Genomic DNA, 7,565 nt, shown 5'->3' with positions numbered 1-7,565 from the left:
GTTCCCTCCGCCCCTGGCTAAATTATTAAGAACAAAGCAAAATAAGGTGAATGATGGAAGAGGAGTTTGGAATATTTGGGAGAGGTGAAGCTAAGAATTGGAAGATGTGAATAATGTAATTAATGATTGCGAGGAATGGATAGGAACTTTGGGGATTCTGTCGGTGGATTCATTGTAAACTTTGAAATCAGAACAAGCTGACACACCAGATGGAAAAACCATATTTGTCTCCATGCATTTTAGGTTATGGAAAGCAGCTTAGCACATGTGCCCGGCTAGCTCAATCGGTAGAGCATGAGACTCTTAAGCTCAGGGTCGTGGGTTCGAGCCCCACGTTGGGCGATATTGATTTTTAAACTTTGCCTCATTCCTGGGTGAATTCCAGATCTCCGTTCCTCCAGAAGTGTCACCGCTCAAACTGAGTCTTTCTGCTTTCTGCGTTGTTTCTCTCACAGTTGTGGGTTTCTGACTGAAAACTGCCTCCAGCTCACTGGAAGGTGGGGAATTCAGCGCTGAACTCAGCGAGAGGTTTTGTTCTCATTTATTATGAGATTTCAACCCAGATCTGCGAGATTGTGTCAGTGGGAATAATAATCATCTCCATCGGAATTCAATCACTCCAGCCTTCCATCCGATCAAAAGACCGTTTGTTCTTTCCTCCTCTCCCTCTCTATTTTCCTTGACTCTGTACTTGTTTGTAAACCATTCAATCACTACTTTTTTCCAGTTAGGGTCAAAGGTCAGCAACCTGAATCATTCACTCTCTTTCCCTCTCCACAGAAGCTCTTGAAGCCGATGAGTCCTTCCAACATTTTCTGTTTTGAGGTGGGATTCGCAGCATCTACAAAACCTAGTTTTGGATCACAGTGGTTCACTTTTCTCTGACTGAATCTTACCTGTTTGAACAGCTGAAAGGCTGAGGTTTTAAATAATAGGACACTGGAATATATCACCCTTTCACATGAAATGAAACAAAATGAGAATTAATCATTTCTTAAAATGCTGCTCATGCAATATATATTTTGTTGTCAATGCCAGCATTTGTTGTCAATCCCTATTTCCCTCTGAATTGAGTATTTTGCTGGGCCCTTTCAGAGGGCAGTTAAGAGTCAATCACATTGCCTTTCCTCTGGAGTCCCATGGAGGCCAGAAAGGAGAAGGATGGCAGATTTCCTTCTGCAAGATGTGTTTTCATGACAATCAGAAAACAAAGCTTCATTACTGAGACGAGCTTTCACTTCCGTTTCAGTTCTAGACTGCGGTGGGATCGTGACCTGTGAGCCTGAGCCACAGGATTCATACTCCACTGATTTTACCACTATGTCACCACCTTCCCGGAAGAGTGTAAGTTTAAATCCTTCACATGGAATCAAACCACTTAATTTCACATTGAAAACAAACATTTAAAGCAGTGTACTGTGGAAATCAGTGTCGTACACTCAGGATACCGGGGAACTGACGAGATATCTATTGCTTTCATTCAAAGACAGAAAAATGTGGTGAATCCTCAGCGTCAGTGATGAAGGAGCTGCGCTCCGAAAGCTCGTGATTTCAAACAAACCTGTTGCACTTTAACCTGGTGTTGTGAGAATTCTTACCAGGTACTGAAGGGAATTTCATTTACAATTCGCAAAAAGATGATTTTTATAAAATTAACAGCTTTCAGCAAATCGCACCGCAATCACATTGCGGACGGTGCAGTGGGTTACTCTCCTGGCCTCATTGCATCAGCCCCAGAGGACGATTTCTCAAGAACACAAAAAACTCAGCGATGAAGAGGTCGGTGGCTTCATTCATCAAGGGTTACCCTAGAGCACGTGACCTTTCTCCCAAATCACAGACGCACACACACACCCACAATTGCTCAATAATGCTCAGGTCACCGCAATTTCCGTGTTGGTTTCGTCGATAGAATTCGCTGCTTTAACTGCCATGGTTTGGGTTCGATTCACGTTAGGGAATGATGATTCATTGCTCTCGTGCAACACATGAATTAAGGAGAGTGGGCATTGCTTCCTGGTCGAAAACGCGAGCGATACTTGTGGCAGGTTGAACAGGAAGAAGGAAAAATCTGCCCCATTCCACAATCCTGTCAATTACCCACAACAATTCATATTTACATGAGGAAGTCTTACAACACCAGGTCTATTTGGAGTCAGGAGCTTTCGGGGCGCTGATAAAATAAAGCAAATTGATTTTATTATCGGAGCAAATGAACCTGTTGGACTTTAACATAATGCTGTGAGACTTCTTATTGTGCCCACCCCAGTCCAACGCCGGTATCTCGACATCATATTTACATTGCAATTGCTGGTACCAACTGTCAGAATGAGTGAGCTACCTTCTACTGCATTAAATTTCACTGTAGCTCACCACATTCAAAGAGTAATGTTTGTTACATACCTTATTGTGGTAAATCTGTTGAAAAACTTCAGCTTATCACTGCTCTGCTTTCATCTCACTGGAAGCTAATGTGAAAAGATGAATAATTTCAAAGCTGAACAACGTGCACAAGACAGGAAGGAGAATGCGACTGTGAATAATTGGCACTGTGGAATTCCTGTATTCAGTCTATGGGAGAACCAGGAGAATGAAATCCTCATGGTCCAGTGCTTAGGACTTGGCGCTTTCAGGGTCATTGATCGGCTTCAATATGCTAAGATTTAAAGTTTTTGATAATTCATGTAACAAACCTGAGTTGTTTTCTGATCGAAAACAGCTCTGTCCGAAGCAGTGGAGTTAGATCTATATTTGTGTCCGAATTGGAAATGTCACATGGGCAACAGTTCAAGAACAAACACAGATCGTGAAGGACAGTGATAGGCTGCAAAGCGCTGCCAATAGATCAGGAATTTGTCTGTCCCAACCTGAAATGTGTTCAATGAGGGAAATACACAGTAAGTCGGCAAAGATCAGTGGAGTGAGGACTGAGTTAAACTTTCACCAGAATGCTGTTTTTATAATTGCAAAGTCCTGAGATTGAGAGCAGAGAGTTCACATTTGAGGCGTTTCAGTTCTTTGAGAGGTGAATGCCTGCCGTGTTTTACAAGGTAAATTTCACAGGATCAGGAATGATGAGATTGGTGGGTTTCGGAAATTAAAATTTACACGTGAACAGCTTGTGGGACTATTTCATTTATCATTGCCGTCTTGCGGTGGGTTTTATGTTCTGATAAAACCTATATTTATAATACAAGCATAACATGGTGGAAATTCTCAGCAGGTTTGGCAGAATCTGTGGACACGCATCAAATTCGAAACACTTTCCATTTGTCACCTTTGTTCCTGAAATATACTGATTATTGTGTTCAAAAAAACTGATAATACCTTTTCAAAACAGCTGTCCCATCTCTAAGTGTTCTTAAATATTAAGGAATCACATTACCTCACAGCCATGTGGTATTTACAATTCCCCAAAGCTTGAATAATATTCTGCAACTGCAGTCATGGAGAAAGAGATAAAATTCGGGACAAATGCTATTTTCTAAATCTTATGTTAGATCAATGACTCTGCCACATGGCTAAGGTTTTCAACAGAATTATAATTCTACAAAGCAAGGATTTAAATTGCAATCAGACTGCACTGTTTGATATTCTAGGCCGGTCACATTGGTCATGAGCAGAGCTTCTGGATTGAAGGAGTTAGCATGTTCATTTCATATACGAAAGGCTCCCCGATTTAAAATAAGGTCGAAACATAATTGAAATTAACATTTCTTTAAATTTTCCCCGATTCTAGATCGTTGTTGCATATGAATTGAATTGGAGCAAACAAAATGTTAGTTTGTACTTCATCATTGATTGCAAAAATGCCCTGAGGGGGTATAGCTCATTGATATTAAGGGAATATAGCTTAGGGGTTGGGCATTTGACTGCAAGTCAAGACGTTTCTGCATTCAAATCAGATGCCTCTTTCCGCGCTTAATAGATTTTGTTTTCAATCTAAACTGTCCTTCATTGGCTGGAAAGCAGGAAAATGGAAACCCAAGGTCAAACATGGGTTGAAGTTTCGAGTTCAGTTATTTAGTTTAATAATATTTGAAATATATAAATTGTTACAAATAATATTTGAGAGATAAATGTTCAATAAACTAACGTCGGCTAACAGTAGAGGCAGAAACACACGATAAGTTTTTCTTAGTGTTGCCCAAGGACTCAGTGACACTCAAAAACTGAGAGACAATTAAAGTAGATGGAGAGAAAAAAAAGTGGAAGCGCCGTCCCTGGATGGTCTCGAACCACCAACTTTTCAATTAACAGCCGAACGCGCTGGTCAATTGCGCCACAGAGACTGACACATCGGTAGCCCACGTGGCATCTTAAATCATAGTGTTAAAGTGTTGGCTGCAAATTCGATGCCAATTCAATTTTCACCAAACCTGACACAGAAAGACCAAATGATGGCATCGTTTACAAATCTAAACATGTATGTTTTACTATTTTACCCCACAGTGTTGTTGTGGTGTAATGGTTCATCCCTTCTAACATGGAAAACGGCCGTTTGATAGAGCAGGGAGGGACAGACTGTTCCCACTGACTGGGCTCAGTAACAGAGGACTGGGATTGAAGGTCATGAAATGTTTGCATTGATATAGAACCTCTCCCGACCAGTGGACGTCACAAAGCGCTTTCCAGCCAATGAAGGGCAGTTTAGATTGAAAACAAAATCTATTAAGCGCGGAAGGAGGCATCCGATTTGAATGCAGAAGCGTCTTGACTTGCAGTCAAATGCCCGACCCCTAAGCTATATTCCCTTAACGTCTAACCTCCGTTTTGTCGCTCCATAGTCCTCTGTCTCGCGTGGTCTATGGTTATGTTTGTTCCTCTGTGTCCGTCACTATGCTTACGTACCTCATGGGCGTGGACATTTTTTTTACCATCACAAACTCTATTCACTTACTTTATTAAACTTCATGGTAAATGTACGGAACATAGCAAGAAGTTTAAAGTTGTGAGATGAAATTGACCCTTTCTGTTATTTGTGAGTGGAGGGTGCTTATTGACTGAGTTACCGTACGTTCCATTGTGCAAGGTGATTAACATTTTTCTTTGATCAACATTTAAACAGACAGCGGATTCACTCGGTGTGATGGTGGGTTCCAGTTCTATATCTGCGATCACAGCATCAATTCATGCCACTTACTGTCAACCCAATATTTCCAGTAGTTTGGATGACCCAATATTTCTAATACGTTGGATGTTTCATCAAATTTACTTCGTTTTCTATTTCATTATTTTCATCTCAGATCTATCTCCACCAGAGGCAAGTCTCTCTTTCAAAATGTTCTGTTCAGGTAGAACACAAGTTAGTCCTTCATCCAATGGCAACAAGGATTACTTTTCGCGGCAGCATGAAAGCGGCAATGAGATGAAATAGTCAGACAAGCGACTCATGTGTTCTTCTCAATTTCCCAAATCCACCAACTCATCACTGCAGCTCCTGTGAAATCGCTGTACAGTACACCCACCGGCTCCCTATTATCCACAGCACACGTGGCTTTTTCAAAGATTTTGTGAATGGTCTCATTCTGCGGTGCAAACATTCTATGATACTCTGCTTTCGTCACGCTCAGACCATGGACTGTAAACAAGTTGTTCATTTATCTCTCTTGAATTGTACCCGGTCAGGGCCCTTTCCTGTTGTTATGTTTCCTCGCTCCTGGATTTCACTTGTTTAAAACTTCCTACATTTCCAAACTTTACAAGCTTAAAGGGTAAAATGAAAGGTTATGAAGGTGTAAGAAGAGAGTCCTTTCCCTGTGCGCACTTGCTGCCTGACTTCCTGAGTTTTTCCAGCGCTTCCAGCTTTCAGTGCAGCTGTCTGATCAGATTTGTGTGACAATATAATATCCGTATTTGAGCAACTCCCGCAACAGCGGCTCGTTGGTCTAGGGGTATGATTCTCGCTTTGGGTGTTATGATGTGCAAGGCTGCGAGAGGTCCCGGGTTCAAATCCCGGACGAGTCCCATTGCTGTTGTTTGCAATGGCAAAGTCTTGTGCATTTCTTTGCCGTGCACACGGGAGGATTAGTTTTCCCGCGGTTTGATTTGGGAAACTGACAACACAAGGAATCTAACAACACAACGCACTCACAGGCAATTCAAGATGGTTTCAAAAGTTGTCGATTCTTTTGGACATTCTCTTTACCCCTAGTCAACAATTCATAGGACACAATGCTTGTGGGTTCCGGCCGCTGGCTTTGTGTACATTGTTATTCATTCATACGATGTGGCTGACTCCCCCACGCACTGTCTATATCTGTCTCTCTTTGTTTCTGTGTAACGACCTCATTATTTTTCACTTTCTCAGTCTCTCACTGTGCCTCTATCCACTTTCCATCGTGTGTTCTTATTTCCCTCTATTCTCGCACTGTCTGTGTAACGAAGGTTCAATGGATTGATTGCTCTGATGAGACAGTTGCCCTTGGAGGAGAGATTCATTGTGGTTATCCCTTTCTCTCTAATAAAAAGTGATCCCATTGACAAGTCTGCAACGGCGAGACTGTTTGATAGTGTACATGCTGAGGGATTGTTTCCCCGCTCCCCCCAGTTCTCCTCCTCCCCACCCCCACCACCGCCCGCTGGGGTAAGCACAGTACGAAGTCTCACAACACCAGGTTAAAGTCCAACAGGTTTATTTGGTAGCACAAGCCACAAGCTTTCGGAGCACTGCCCCTTGATCAGGTGAGTGGGAGTTGTGTTCACAAACAAGGCATATATAGACACAAACTCAATTTACAAAACAATGGTTGGAATGCGAGTCTTTACAGGTAATCAGGTCTTAAAGGTACAGACAATTTGAGTGGAGAGAGGGTTAAGCACAGGTTAAAGAGATGTGTATTGTCTCCAGCCAGGACAGTTAGTGAGATTTTGCAAGCCCAGGCAAGTCGTTGACTATCTCTAATAAGTCATTCCGTCTCAAAATGCCTGTAGATCCTGTCTCTTAAAATACCTTCCAACAACTTACCCATCACAGATGTGAGGCTCACTGGCCTGTAGTTCCCAGGCTTTTCCCTGCAGCCCTTTTTAAACAAGCACAACATTTACCACCCTCCAATCTTCAGGCACCTCACCTGCGACTACCAATGATTCGAATATCTCTGCTAAGGGACCCTCAATTTCCTCCTTAGCCTCCCACAATGTCCTGGGATATACTTCATCAGGTCCCGGGATTTATCCGCCTCGATGCGCGTTAAGACTTCCAGCACCTCCTTATCTGTAATATGTACACTCCTCAAGACATCACAATTTATTTCCTGAAGTTCCCGAACATCCATGCTTTTCTCTACAGCAAATACTGATGAGAAATATTCATTTAGGATCCCACCCATCTCTTGTGGATCCGCACATAGATGATCTTGTTGATCCTTAAGAGGCCCTACTCTCTCCCTTCCTACTCTTTTGCCCTTTCTGTCTTTGTCGAAGCTCTTTGGATTCTCCTTTGCCTTATCTGCCAAAACAAGTATTTTGGCAGATAGGTTGCGCATCTGCCTCATTGATGTGGTTGGTGGGTTCTGAAGATTGAAAGTTACACTTAGGAACATAGGAATTAAGATCAGCAGTGG

The 7,565-nt window shown here is 42.3% G+C and overlaps 2 non-coding genes across 2 annotated transcripts; both read left to right on the top strand.

Annotated features, from left to right (window-relative positions):
* Window positions 1–269: 269 nt before the first annotated feature.
* On the top strand, window positions 270–342 carry trnak-cuu (transfer RNA lysine (anticodon CUU)). Its single transcript has one exon. It is a non-coding gene; the product is annotated as a tRNA-Lys (tRNA).
* A 5,535-nt stretch (window positions 343–5,877) lies between these two features.
* On the top strand, window positions 5,878–5,967 carry trnap-ugg (transfer RNA proline (anticodon UGG)). Its single transcript is given in 2 exon segments — window positions 5,878–5,913; window positions 5,932–5,967. It is a non-coding gene; the product is annotated as a tRNA-Pro (tRNA).
* The last annotated feature ends 1,598 nt before the right edge of the window (window positions 5,968–7,565 follow it).

Source organism: Mustelus asterias, unplaced genomic scaffold (genome assembly GCF_964213995.1).
Source record: "Mustelus asterias unplaced genomic scaffold, sMusAst1.hap1.1 HAP1_SCAFFOLD_50, whole genome shotgun sequence".
Taxonomy (NCBI): Eukaryota; Metazoa; Chordata; class Chondrichthyes; order Carcharhiniformes; family Triakidae; genus Mustelus; species Mustelus asterias.
The sequence above is the reverse complement of the archived record's forward strand: the minus strand, read 5'-3'. Positions and strand labels throughout refer to the sequence as shown.